Raw genomic sequence first — 14,900 nt, 5'->3', positions numbered from 1 at the left:
CATATCCATCCCACTTTTTTGTTAAACATTTGTAGATTGTAATTAATTATATCAACTTTCAAATGCCACTAGCATTTGCGATACAAACAATCAACGCGTGATAATACTTTTTTGACCAAAGGTTCAAGGGCTAATCATGACAATTGGAAACGTCCAAAAGACATTCAAACTGAAATTTCTTTTATAAAAATAAATAAATAAAGAAACATTTGTTTGTAGGGACTTTCCGTCAGATGAAGGTAGGGATGGCAACTTTCCCGCGAGCCCCGGGACCCGTGGGCTCCTGATTAATTTGAATTTGGTATGAGTTCTCAAAAACCATAAGGCCATGTTTGCTTAGGGGTAGGGAAGTGGGGAGAGCCAAAAAAAATTGATTTCTTTTCTACTTGGACCAAGTTTAATGGAATTGAATTTCCATCAATTTGAAGAATTTGTATTTCTTATCAATGACTAAAGATTTTAAATTTCTTATCTATTTAAACACAAAAATTCCAATATTATCCTCTAAACAAAATCAATGTTAAATAAATTAAAGTACAAATAATTTATATTTATTTTCTTAAATTAATAGGATAAACTTATTTGAAAAAAGAAAAAACAGTAAAGTGACTCGTCGGAGTTTCGCCGGAGACGCACTTTTTCATCAAAACCGGTATCAATGGAATCCTCATGAGTCCATCTACAATGCTATGAGATTAAAAATGCTAATATACATTGTTATTTACCTCAAGTCTTGTTTAAATGCTTGGGAAAATTTTAACTCTCATATTTCCTACTATATAGTGTATTTTCTGCAAAATTAACACTTCCAATGAATAAATCATTCATTTCTTATTATTATTATGCATTTAACGCGATGAAAAATGACGGTCAACGACAGTCAAATTCGCCAGTCAACGGTGGTCAACGTGGAGGCTGTCCATGGCCAAATGCTGTATTTTTTTAAAAAATAATTTTTTAATTTAATTAGGTAATTTCTAGATTAAATTAATTCATAGTTTTATTATTTTTTAATTTATTAACAATATTAGCATTAAAATAGTGGGTATATTCGTCCAAATAAAAAATATGTAATTTCTTTTCCTTTCAAATTTAATGTGAAACCAAACAATAACAATTAATTTTTACACTCTTTTCCTCTCATCACCTCTCCGTTCATCTTCTTTTTTCACCTCTCCTCTCTTCCATTTTCTTAAAACCAAACACCACCTAAGAATATAATAGGATCTATTTCGAGAATAGGCTCAAGACCTAATAAAAATTAAGGTTTTGATTTAGAAATTCTTTGGGGCGCCCAAATCCAAACTACAAATATTTTTAATTAAATAAAAATTATGAAATATAACACAAAAAGCTCTCTTCCTCTCTCTCTCTCTCTCTCTCTTCTCACTGGCGTCGTACAGGGGGTTCTTTCTTTTGCTTAATTAAATATAATATGTATCTATATGTATACATATATGTATATGGGTGTGTGAAATTATTAATTTTTGTTATTTGAGCACTACGCAGCTCGTTTGTTGTATCTGAAAAAAATGAATACATAACAATCACGCTAATGTACTATATAATTGGGCAGTAAAATTCAAAAGAGTTGAGCTTTTAACACCACTCTAAAACTCTTATAACTCCCATTTTGAATTTATTTTCTAAAATACCTCTGATTAATTTATAAAATACAAACTCATATATTAAAGTTAATCATCTTACTCATAAAATTTCATCGTAATAACAAGCATCTCTTTTAATGTTTTATTTATAAAATATATATAAATCTTAAAATCTTAAATTATTTCTTCTTATTATATAGTTTCTATTTTCATAACTCCAAATTTTTACAATTTTCTAAAAAACATTAATTGGGTGGAAATTGTTTGCTGTGTAAATTGGCAAATTTTTACAAACCAATCTACTCCCCGATAGTTTCTTGAATGTTTTCAAGTCGCGAGTCTTTTGACATTACGACCCATATCACATAATTAAAATTAGTTGGACTCTCAAGAAATTTGTTGTTGATATGGGTCAATAGTGTAGTTTTACCGACACCGCCCATGCCGTATAGGCCAACAATTCCGACTGATTCTCCTTCAAGACATCTCCAAACATGCTCGAGTTGCAATTGCAGGCCTACTACTGTGGGCTCGATAGGCCTTTCATCCGCTACTGATTCTGGAGCTCTCTCAGCTACCACTTCAAATGCTCCATTGGCCATTAAAGTCCCGGCGTCTCTTAGCTTTTTAGCCACTTTTTTGCCAAACTTTTAGCTTGACTTGCAGTTCTTGGAACAGTAGCCTCTAAGTTATAGTTTCTCAATTTCTTGAGGGCCATGTCTTATCAATTCATCAGCTTCAGCTTTAACAGCGTCCACCCTCGAAAGCCAGCCTTGAACTTTGTTCAGCCTTGTCATCGTTTGTTGCCTTTCAGCGTTGACGACCCTCGCCACCACATCGTTCTTTGCTTCGATTAGTTTTCCCAATTCAGTCTCCAAGGCTACAACATTTTTTTGCAGGTTTCTTATAGATGCTGCTTTTCCAAGAAAGCAATCCAGGCAACGATTGAAAATAGCACCGTCGATTGAGATTTGCAAAATGTTACTGTTTGGGTTGGATTTTTTTTGTAGTGTCTCAAAATATAGTCGATACTAATTTACTCAAAACTTATTGTTGTTGAGTTGACCTCATAAGTACAACCTGAAGCCTATGTTGGCGACTTGGTTTACAAGTACGACCTAAGATCTATGTGAATGACTTAGTTTAATAATACAACCCCAACGCTATATGAGCGACTAACAAATTCATCTGTCTGATATGAAAGTGAAGTAATCCGACCTTGAAATTCTCTTGTCCGACCAATGAATTAGCTTGACATGAAAAATTGCTAGTTAAGAGAACGTGGCCTAATTTATAAGGAAGTTGTGTGCCACGATCTATTTAAACCACCTCCAACTGACAACCACTTGCAACTACTGAAGAAAGCGGGCTGAAGTTAAGGAGGTAACCGTACATGACCAAGAGTCTATTTAAATTGAAGAGCGCATCAGGTGAAGGGGTTAGCAAAATTCACTGAAGCTTCTACAAGATTTTTAGCCCCTCTACTGGAAAATTACTTGACTTTAACTCATTCATAATTCTTCATTCTTATTTTTCTCCTTTTATACATAATTTGACTTAAGCATCGGAGGGTCTGCGCCGGAACCCCACCGGCATATCCTAACTGTGTTTTCTGGTTGGTAGATATAGAAAGTTGCGTTCAGACTTGCGTTTGAGCTTAAATTCACATTGTAATTCCCCAAAAGAAACAAATTCAGCTGTTCATGTCGTTTTTCAGCATCAACATCTTGACGCTATCTGTGGGGATCAGTGCGAAAAGCCATACGTTTGAAGATTTAGAAGGAGAAGCTATCGGATTACAAAATAGTGATAGATGATAAGGATGAAGATACGTAGACCTTGCGCCAATTGGCTGAGGAAATGAATGCCACGGCAGATAAGAGATGGAGAGAAGGGATTGAGAGGCAAATGGCGAGATTTGAGAAGATGATCGGGGGCTGGTTGATGCCCAAGTCAGAGAGGCTCACGTTCGAGCTAGTGATCCAAAATGTAGTGGAGCGCGAGAGAGGGAAGAGCTTGATGGTGAACAGCAGAGCGGAATGGGACTACCACAAGTTGGGGTACGACAAAAGAATAGAAGTGCAGGAGAACAAGTGAATGAGTTGAGGGGGAGAATCAATGACTTGAATCAAGAAAGAGAGAGGGAAGAGCTGAGAGACCCCAACGGGCAAATGAGCTTGAGCAACGAATGCTGCAATTTCAAAAAACCTTAGAGGTATTAGAGGCGAAAACAGAGGGCAAGAAAGTGGTAGGAAGGCTGTTACTCGATGACGAGTCCCCCTTGGTACCTGAAGTGATGGCAGTAACTTTGCCACCCAAGTATGTGGTTCAAGTCTTGGTGTATGAAGGAAAAACTGACCCAAATCATCATGTGGAGAAGTTTAATGAGATGACTGTAATTCAAGGTTTGAATGATTTTCAAAGGTGCCGTATTTTTCCCTTAACTCTAGATGGACAAGCATGGGAATGGTACCGGAGATTAAAGAATAGAAGCATAGGAAATTTCAAGGAGTTATGTGTGCTTTCCGCTATGCATTTTAGAGGTTCATGCATATCAGAGCAGGATATGAGCAGCTTGACAAAATTGGTCCAAGGAGAATTTGAAAGTTTGACGAGTTTTGTGACCAGGTATCATAGAGAGGTTACCGATCTAGGGGCCTTTGATCTTCCAGATGTTCTAGAGGGATTAAAGAAGGAGTTGAGAATCAATCGATTATGGAATAGCTTATATAACAAGGGGATAACAACATACGCTGAGGCGTACGACTAGACAAAATTAGATATGAAAACTGAAGATGCAGAGGAAGAAAATAGGAGAATGGAAGAGCAGAGAGAGGGTCAAGTGATAACCTCGAGTATAGCTCGAGGAGGAACTCGGATGATAGACGTCATTACGGCGGAGAGTTGTTCAATTACAGATGACCAGAAAGGTCGGGTCGAGATTGGGAAAGAAATCGTGAAATGAGATAAATCTCATTAATGGGATGGGGCCGAGATAGAGGAAATAATTATGAGATGAACTAAAGGGAGAACCGAGCAAGAGACTACAATAGGTTGCCACTGCCTATAGAACAGAGAGTATCGAGATCTGACCATGGGGTGAACTTATTAGAGTAGAGTGGAAGATACACACCATCGAACAAAAGCAGAGCGGAAATATATGTTGTAGTAGAAAAGAAGGGGCTACTTAAACCGCCAAAGCCAATTGTAAGAAGTCTGGGCAGAAGTGCTCACCACAAGTATTGCGAGTTTCACATTGTGTTCGGACATGGAACTGCAGATTACATAGACTTGAAAGAACAGATTTTGTGGCTAGTGCAAAATCAATATCTAAAGGAGTATGTGAATGACCAAGGAATAGGTGGGAGAAGAGGAGACATCAGAGATAATGTAGCGATGATGATTATGGGAGGGCCGACCCTAGTAGGAGACTCAAATCGTTCAAGGAGAAATTATAGTAGATAGTCATTAGAAAGTTATAAGTTGAATTTTAATGTTTCAATACCAAAGAAGCAACGGGTTCAAAGGGTGCCGATCATGTTCACAGACGAGGACGAGGAAGCGGTCGCACATCCACATGAGGATGCGCTCATAGTGAAGGTTACCTTGGTAGGGCAGGATTTGAACCGAGCTCTTATATATGGAGGAAGCTCAGTCGACATTTTGTTTAAGCAAACCCTGGAAGATCTACAAATAGGGGACCTTAGGCTTGATCCCGTCAGAACATCACTAAAAGGGTTTGGCGGAGCTGAGTTGATTCCCCTTGGGATGATTGACTTGCCACTGATAATAAAGTCCAACCCACTACAAAAGACAGTGATGGTGACATGGGTGGTAGTTGATGAGCCCAACCCTTATCAATTTATTTTGGGTAGACCTTTCAATAGGATAGTAAGAGCCGTGAGCTCAACCCACATGCAACGTGTGAAGTTTAGAGTTCAATATGGGGTTGGAGTGATGAGGGGCCAGCAACAAATAGCTCGAAGTTGTTACGCTACAGCTGCAAGAGAATCCATGCAGATCACGAGTATCGACCCACGAGCTGAGAATAGATTGTGCCAACAGTGACCTAATGAAGAAATGAAACATGCCGATAAGTGAGGTTGATCCGAGCAGGGTGGTAAGAGTGGGAACAAAAATGATGGATGACATCTCCAATGAGCTTCAGATTTATTGATGGAGTTCTAGGGCCGAGCTGGGAAGGACCATATAAAGTGCTACCCTAATTTGATAATGGGGCATATAAATTAAGTTATCAGGATGGCAGGGTCGTTGGCAAGGCATGGAATGCAGAGCACCTGCGAAAATACTATCAGTTAAGATATATCTTATTTATGATGTCCTTGTTTGTTTATTTTCTTTAAATATTGTTTGTTTATTTTCTTTAAATATGCTAAGAAAGTTTGTTTCTTTGTTATTTCAATTTGTTATGCGTTCAATTCTATAACTTCTGTTATATTAGTATCAATGAGGTTATTTAAAAGTGCAACTTTATTTCTTATCTACTTGTGACCGGTCTTATTTGAGATCGAGATCGACACTTGGACTTGATTGAGGTCCAATATGAAATAAATTTATCCAGACTGATTGAGATTGAGATTGGCATTTTTGGACCTTATTGAGGTCCAACGTGAAAAAATTTATCCAATCTTATTGAGATTGATATCGATATTGCAACCTTGTTGAGGTCCAACGTGAAAAAATTACCCAATCTTATTGAGATTGAGATCGAGATCAGCATTTTTGGACCGTATTGAGGTCCAACGTGAAAATATTTATTCAATCTTATTGAGATTGATATCAACTTTGTGACCTTATTGAGGTCCAACATGAAAAAGTTACCCAATCTTATTGAGATTGAGATCGGCATTTTTGGACCGTATTGAGGTCCAACATGAAAAGATTTATCCAATATTATTGAGATTGAGATCGACATGGCGGCCTTGCTGAGGTCCAACGTGAAAAAATTCATCCAATCTTATTGAGATTGAGATCGACATTGCAGCTTTGTTGAGGTCCTACCTGAAAATTTTATCCAATCTTATTGAGATTGAGATCGGCATTTTTGGACCGTATTGAGGTCCAACGTGAAAAGATTTATCTAATCTTATTGAGATTGAGATCGACATGACGACTTTACTGAGGTCTGACATGAAAAAAATTCATTCAATCTTATTGAGATTGAGATCGACATTGCGGCCTTATTTAAGTCCTACCTGAAAATTTTATCCAATCTTATTGAGATTGAGATCGGCATTTCGGCTTTGTGGAGATTCTACCTGAAAAATTCATCCAATCTTATTGAGATTGAGATCGACATTGCTGCCTTGTTGAGGTCCTACCTGAAAAATTTATCAAATCTTATTGAGATCGAGATTGTCATTTTGACCTTGTTGAGGTCTAATTGTAATTCGGCCTTTTTGAGATTGAAGACAGCTATTACCTTGTGGTTAGATAGCCTTAACTTTTATCTTGTTGAGATCTACATTTTTCAATTTTATCGAAATTCGCCTTTACTTTATTTAGGTCGACCATTTTCTTATTGAGGTAAGCCATAAACTAAGTTCTACAATTTTCTATTTATTGAAGTTGCTCATTGCCTCGTGGAGTTTGGCCATAGCCTTAACATTTACGTTCTACAATGTTCAATTTTGTTGAGGTCGGCTATTGCCTGATTGAGGTCAGCCATAAGCTAAATTCTACAATTTTCTATTTATTGAGGTTTGTCATTGCCTCATGGAGTTTGCCCATAGCCTTAACATTTACGTTCTACAATGTTTAATTTTGTTGAGGTCGACCATTACCTTATTGAGGTCGGCCATAAGTTAAAATCTACAATTTTCTATTTATTGCGGTTGGTCATTGCCTCGTGGAGTTTGGCCATAGCCTTAACATTTACGTTCTACAATGTTCAATTTTGTTGAGGTCGGCCATAAGCTTAACATTTAAGTTCTACAATTTTTAATTTTTTTTAAGGTCGGCCATTGCCTTGTTGAGGTCGGCCATTGCCTTGTTGAGGTCGTTGCCCAATTTTCAATTTTATTGAGGTCAGTCATTGCCTTGTTGAGGTTGATCATAAGCTTAACATTTAAGTTCTCCAATTTTCAATTTTTTTTTAGGTCGGCATTTTAGCTTTACATTTTAACCTTATTGCGTTCAACACTCTATCTTGTTGAGGTTGACATTTTCGTGAGGTTGACATTTTCCTTGTCGTGAGATCGTGAGTTCAGCATTTTAGCTCTACACTTAACCTTGTTGAGGTCGACAATCTATTTTGTTAAGGTTGACATTTTCGTGAGGTCAACATTTTCCTTATCGTGAGGTCAACATTTTCCTTGTCGTGAGGTTGGCATTTTAGCTCTACACTTAACCTTGTTGAGGTCAACAATTTATCTTGTTGAGGTCAACAATTTATCTTGTTGAGGTCAACAATTTATCTTGTTGAAGTTGATATTTTCGTGAGGTCAACATTTTCCTTATCAAGATTGATATCGAAATGATAGAATCTTGGTGAATTCAAGGTCATTGCTTGGTGTTATTGCTACCAAAGTTGACCATATCTATTTGTTTGACCTCAACAGAGTCTTAAATGGGCTCAGTCTACGGAATGCAATTCATAACCAACCCTAGTAAATAAAGAGTAAAAAAGGCAAGGTCAGCATAATAATTATCCGATTACAAAGGCAAAATAAAGTTCAGTAGCATACGGTCTACACAAGTTCATATTGCAAAAAAGGGCAAGCATTGTAATAATTAAATTTAGGAAGTTCTCTCTTGGTCTTCAACAACCCTACTAGTTAGGAAGACCTCACCCTCAACCCCGACTCTATCACCTCGAGGCATTTGGTCATGGTTATTTTCTTGGTCCACACCTGAAGTTTTCTTTTTACTCTTCTCTTTGCTCATTGTTCCGCTCTACACCGTCTTTCTTTTGCTTGTGGCTATATTGCTCTTTCTTAATTATTTTAGTTTCCAATACCGTTCATATCTTCTCAGTATTGAAAACTAGGGGACTGGTATTGGGTTTTGAGAAATGTTTTCCATTAGTTTCCAACACTGGCAATGACTTTCCAGTATTGAAAATTAGGGGACTGGTGTTTGGGTTGGATTTTTCTGGTAGTGTCTCAAAATATAGTCGATCCTAATCTACTCAAAACTTATTGTTGTTGAGCTAACCTCATAAGTACAACCTGGAGCCTATGTTGGCGACCTGGTTTATAAGTACGACCTAAGATCTATGTGAATGACTTAGTTTAAGAATACAACCTTAACGTTATATGAGCGACTGAGAAATTCATCTGTCTAATCTGAAAGTGAAGTAATCCGACCTTGAAATTCTCTTGTCCGACCTGAGAATTAGCTTGACATGGAAAATTGCTAGTTAAGAGAACGTGGCCTAATTTATAAGGAAGTTGTGTGCCACGATCTATTTAAACCACCTCCAACTGACAACCACTTGCAACTTCTGAAGTTAAGGAGGTAACCGTACACGACCAAGAGTCTATTTAAACTGAAGAGCGCATCAGGTGAAGGGGTTAGCAAAATCAACCAAAGCTTCTACAAGATTTTCAACCCCTCTACCGGAAAATTACTTGACTTTAACTCATTCATAATTCTTCATTCTCATTTTTCTCCTTTTATACATAATTTCTGACTTAAGTATCGGAAGGTCTAGCCGAAACCCCACCGGCGTATCCTAACTGTGTTTTCTGATTAGCAGATATAGAAAGTTGCGATCAGACTTGCGTTTGAGCTTGGATTCACACTGTAATTCTCCAAAAAAAATAAATTCAGCTGTTGAAATCATTTTTCGGCATCAACAGTTACCTTTTTTTTTTTTTTGGGATAATAGAAATCAACTACGAGAAACCAAGATAATTTTAACAGAAGCTGCGGCGGATTGAAAAAAAATTGTGTTTCTGTAAATATAGAAAAGATTAGGCATGTACCATTCGTGACTGCTTTACTTGTCTTCAATAAATTAGCCTTTTGCTTTTGTAATTAATTTAACATTTATCCTCAACTTGCACGAGCAGAGTTATTAGCGGCCTTAAAAACAATTAAAGCACTTTAAAACTTTTCTGACCGACGTTTCAAGGCCAAAGGCAGATCTGGTCATGATAATTGCTGAAAAGACTAAAATACCCACCGAAATTTCTTCTCTGTACATTTTTAATTGAGATATTATTTAAATCAATAATATTAAATAAAGCTTCTCCACCGTGCTTCATATATACCCTAAATATTTATAGAAATCGTTATGTAAATTTTTAAATTTTTAATGAAGGCATAAAGATTTTTTTAATCATTATATTCTTTGAATAGTAATTAAAAAGATTGACTTAAAAATTTTTTAATAAATAAAAAATAATATAAATAATTTAGTCTATAATATTAATTTTTTAATATTTGAAATAATTTCAAAAATATAATCATTAATTTATCATAAATACATCTTTAGGTTAAATAGCATTTAAAATTAATAAAATATATCTCATGCATTATGTTAAAATTATTTTATATAATATTCAAAATACTCTAAATATTTTATATACTCTTTTGTTATCGTTATATTCTTATTTATGCCATAATCTGTCTTAAATTTAAGGAGTTTAGATAAACATCAAGTTAGTGCATACTACAATATAATGTTTCCCTAATTTAATCCCAAATTAAAGTAGCGACATTAGCTGCGGCTCCACATTTGAAAAGTAAGCATGTAATGAACAACCTGTCTTCAATTATTAAGAACACGAAAGGGAATGCAGCCAAAAAAATGAATGACATGTCTTAATCTTTGTATATCCCCTGGTTCCCTACTTCCCTTGGAAGATTGTAAATTATGACTTTTCTCCGATTGTCACTTGCAGACTTGCGGTTAAATTTCTAAGGGGCCACCAATTTACAAATATAGGAACAATTATTGAGGATTGTAGGGGCCATCAATTTATACATATCGGAACAATTATTGAGGATTGTAGGGGCCACCAATTTATAAATATCGGAACAATTATTTAGAATTGAACTTTTCTCTGATTGGCACTTCCAGTTAAATTTACAAGGGGCCACTAATTTATAAGCATCTGAACAATTTGAAAAAGACTATACAATTTGTAGTTTAATAAAAGAGCCTAATCGTCTTTGACTACTCTAGACTTGCCTTAAATAAAAGAGCCTACCCTAACCCCAGCTATATTCAAAAGAATCCACTTTAATTTGTAGTTCATCGAAAAAATCTATTTTAATTTGGGCAAACACTATCTTAATGTAAGGTACATTTCCTCACATGAACAGTATATATGTGGAGTTTATATACTATTTATGTGAGGGATGTATCTTACATTAGTTGTAAGATAATGGGATCCTTTAATTTGTAGTTTAATAAAAGAATCCAGCTGGTTGTTTTGTCACTTTTGCTTTTGTGGAATATGATCTGGCTTTTTCTTGTTAGCTGCAATAAAATATAAGAAAGGCCGGTAACGTTAAAAGTAAAAACAATTAAGGCATTTTAAAATAATTTAATCTATCTAAAACACTAATAATATTAAATTTTTTATAATATTTAAAATAATTTTAAAAATATAATTATTAATTTATCATAAATAAATTTTTAGGTAAAATAGCATTTTAAATTAATAAAATATATCTCACGCATTATATTAAAATTATTTTATATAATATTCAAAATACTCTAAACTTTTTTGTATATTCATTTTAATAGTATGTTTGTATTTATTATAAAATTTACTTTAATATAATAAAATGTGTCTGATAGATTGTAAAATATTAAAACATACTTTAAATATTGATATTATATTTATTTTAGGAATATATTTTTATTTATTATAAAATATTAGATTCAAAATCTTTAAGTTAATTAGGACAAAAGGTATTATAATCAAAAGAGAGTTTTGAAGTCCTTTACCTTAATCTTAGGTGTAGATTTTACTTTTCTCTATATGAAATATTACTATAGCACTAATGGTGAGTTTTTTAGGCAGAAGTCGAAATGGATTGGAATCGGAGTGAGCTGAAATGGAAATGGAGAATAGGAATCATAATAATTTGTTTACTTGAACTGTGATAATCAGTAAATTATTAAAAAGACATTAATTAATTATTGTCATAATTATTAATTTATATTTAAATTATTGTAATTATTTTTATTCAAAAAATTGTTATTATTAATAATTATTGTTAATCTTAATAATAATAATATTAACATTAATATATTAATTAATTATAATACTTTTTATCAATAATAATAATAAAATCGTCATTATCATTGGAGATATCATTATCGGTGACAATTGCTGCTATTGGATTGCAAATTGTGAAGATGAAGTTAGCGTTGTCAATAATTCTAATTCACCAATCCAAAATGACACAACTTAAAAGTAATTTTAAACTCTTAATTATAAGAGTGTCTTGTTGTATTATACCTTGGTCAGTCCTCGGTGAGTCTGAGGTCGATCTACAGAGAAAAGATTTAATTAATTTAATTTATTTTATCTAAAAATTGAAATAAAAACTTGAATAAAAACAACTTAATTTAAATGAAATTATGAAATTGATCTAGTTAGGATTGTGGATCCACTCTTAGTAGTAAATAAAACTCAATAAATTCTTTTTGCTATTTTTTTAAATTTATTGCCCAAAAGATTAATTATATAAATTATTATTATTTTCCCTCTAATTTTATGATGGATTAAGTATTTATTGTGTCAAAATTTAATTTGTCTACAATAAGTCAAAATACCATTTTACCATACCTTATATTAAGATCTTAAGAATTTATTGTGCCAAATTTATTTGTTTGTCTACAATAAATCAAAATTTTAAAATATAAAATATGTATAAAATTAAATAGAAAATAATTTAATTTATAAAATTAAAAATAAAATTTGATTAAATCATATTTATTTCCTAAGAGTTTCACCTTACCCCAACTAATATTATTTAGTTAAGCATAATTGAAATAAAAAGAAATATTAAAATTTAATTACTTATAATTAAAAGTAATAAAAACAACTAAAATTGAAAATAAAACTAAATTTATTTAATAAAATAATTATACAAAATATTACAGGGAGATGGAGAGAATTTGAGAAGAAGAGAGATGTAGAGATAATTAAAAACATAAAAATGAGGCTCTATTTATAGAAAAATAAATTTATAATCCAGTGTTTTGCGGTCCATCATAAGCTCCATAAGCTTCATGCTCTCACAACCTTTAGATCAAGATCCAATGGCTGGTCAAACTTCAAAAGTCAACTTCACATGTGGCATCGTTTGACTCGTCCGATTTGGCCAAAGAACGGTTGTGATTTGGCGAGTTAATGGGCGGATCAGGTCGACCCGTATACAAAGATTCAGATCCTACAACTTGCTTCATCAACCACTACCACATGGCACAATCATGGCCATTGAATCATGAACGGTTGAGATTTAGTCAAAATTGCCAGTTATCCCATGCACTCATATCTATTGTAAGCTCATTTCATCATCCAATCAGTGCTCGGTCAGCAGAAAAAGTCAACTCTTTTTACACAAACCTAATTTTAAGCCGATCTTGACTGATCTTAAGGTTTTCAAACCTCCGGAATCCAAATTTGACCTCCGTTTAATTGTTTGGAGCCTCAATTTATCTAAAATTAATATTTTTCCTAATAAACACACAAATATACTCAAAATTAGATATATTTAAAACATAATTAATAATTTCTAATATATTACATAAACACAAATATAAATTATAACATAAGTACAAAATAACATTATTATCGTTTGATAATTAAACAATTTTTAATGCTAATCACAAAAATAAACACAGAATGAATGTCTAAATCATTTAGCTCGTTTTTTCTACTAAAATCAATTTGCATAGAGATTCCATTAATAATTAATATTCTTTATCTTTTTTTCATCCTTATAATAATCATCATCTTTGTTTCTAGTTGTAAAAGAAATCATTCATCTCACTCTTTTTCTACTAAAATCAATTTGCACAGAGATTTCGTTAATCATTAATATTCTTTATCCATTTTTTATCCTTATAATAATCATCATCTTTGTTTCCAGATGTAAAAGAAAACAATTTCTAAAGCTATAAAGCATATATGTTTCTTTCTTTGTGTTCAATAATTCTAATAATGTAGAAGTGCAAAATATTTGACTTTAAAATTTTCTAATAAATGCAAATATAATTGTAGGTTAATAATATTTAAATATTTTTAAATGTAAATAATATATTTATACTTATTGTAAGGATTTTAAAAAATCTTAAAGTTAAATAATTTTTATAATAATAAAAAAATCTCACGTATTAATATATTAAAATTATTTTACATTCAAAATTCTTAAAAATTTTGTAAATTTATTTTAATATTATGTTCCTATTTTATAAAACATTTATATTAATTTAATAAAATATGTTTAATAGCTTGTAAAACATAACTATTTATTTGGATTGAAATTATTTAAAATTTCTATATTATCACATATATTTTAATATTATATTTTATTTATTATAAAATATTTGAGTCTTTATTTTTTTTGTTAATAGAGCTAAAGGAAATTATTTGTCAAAAGAAAATCTTAGTCGCTTATTGAAATCTTAAAAATCTACATGACTATTTTTTTAAATCTTGGGATATAGCTATCCTTTTCTCTAGGATTTAAGTTTCCTTCTATCCTAATCTAAATCATGTATTCGTGCTTTCTCTTCATTTATTTTGCACTTTTGACACTTGCCTAGGCAGGATTTGGTGTTGCAAATTCTGCACCGACACTAACCTATACTTTTAATTAAGAATTATGTTAACGAGGTTTAATAAAAAGTTTACATCTAGTAAGAAATAATAACAATAATTTTGACCAAAGTTTCAAGGGCCACAACTCATGCTAATATTTTAGGTGAAAACTTATTCGAATGTAAAATTTTAGACAACACAACTGAATACATACAAGGTGAAATTCCACTAAAGAGAAAATATTACAACATCCAATTCATTTCAATTTACAATAATCTTTTACAACAAACAAGTGGAAAAATCATTAAAAGCACATTGACCGACACAAATGAACTAATGCACTCAAATATCTTCCAACAACACATCCATTCACTGGATACATAATCAAATAGAGCTCGATTAGGAATATCCTTTGCTCTTTCATAACATTCTTCACTAGGCGTGACTTCTCCGATGCGTTTGGAATTGAGGTTAAATAGCTATAACTTAAAAGTTACAACAGTAAAGTGTTTAGTAATCAATAACTATTGTAACTTGAAAG

The sequence above is a fragment of the Citrus sinensis genome, chromosome 7, assembly GCF_022201045.2.
Source record: "Citrus sinensis cultivar Valencia sweet orange chromosome 7, DVS_A1.0, whole genome shotgun sequence".
NCBI classification, from domain to species: Eukaryota; Viridiplantae; Streptophyta; class Magnoliopsida; order Sapindales; family Rutaceae; genus Citrus; species Citrus sinensis.
This window is presented reverse-complemented; position numbering follows the sequence as displayed.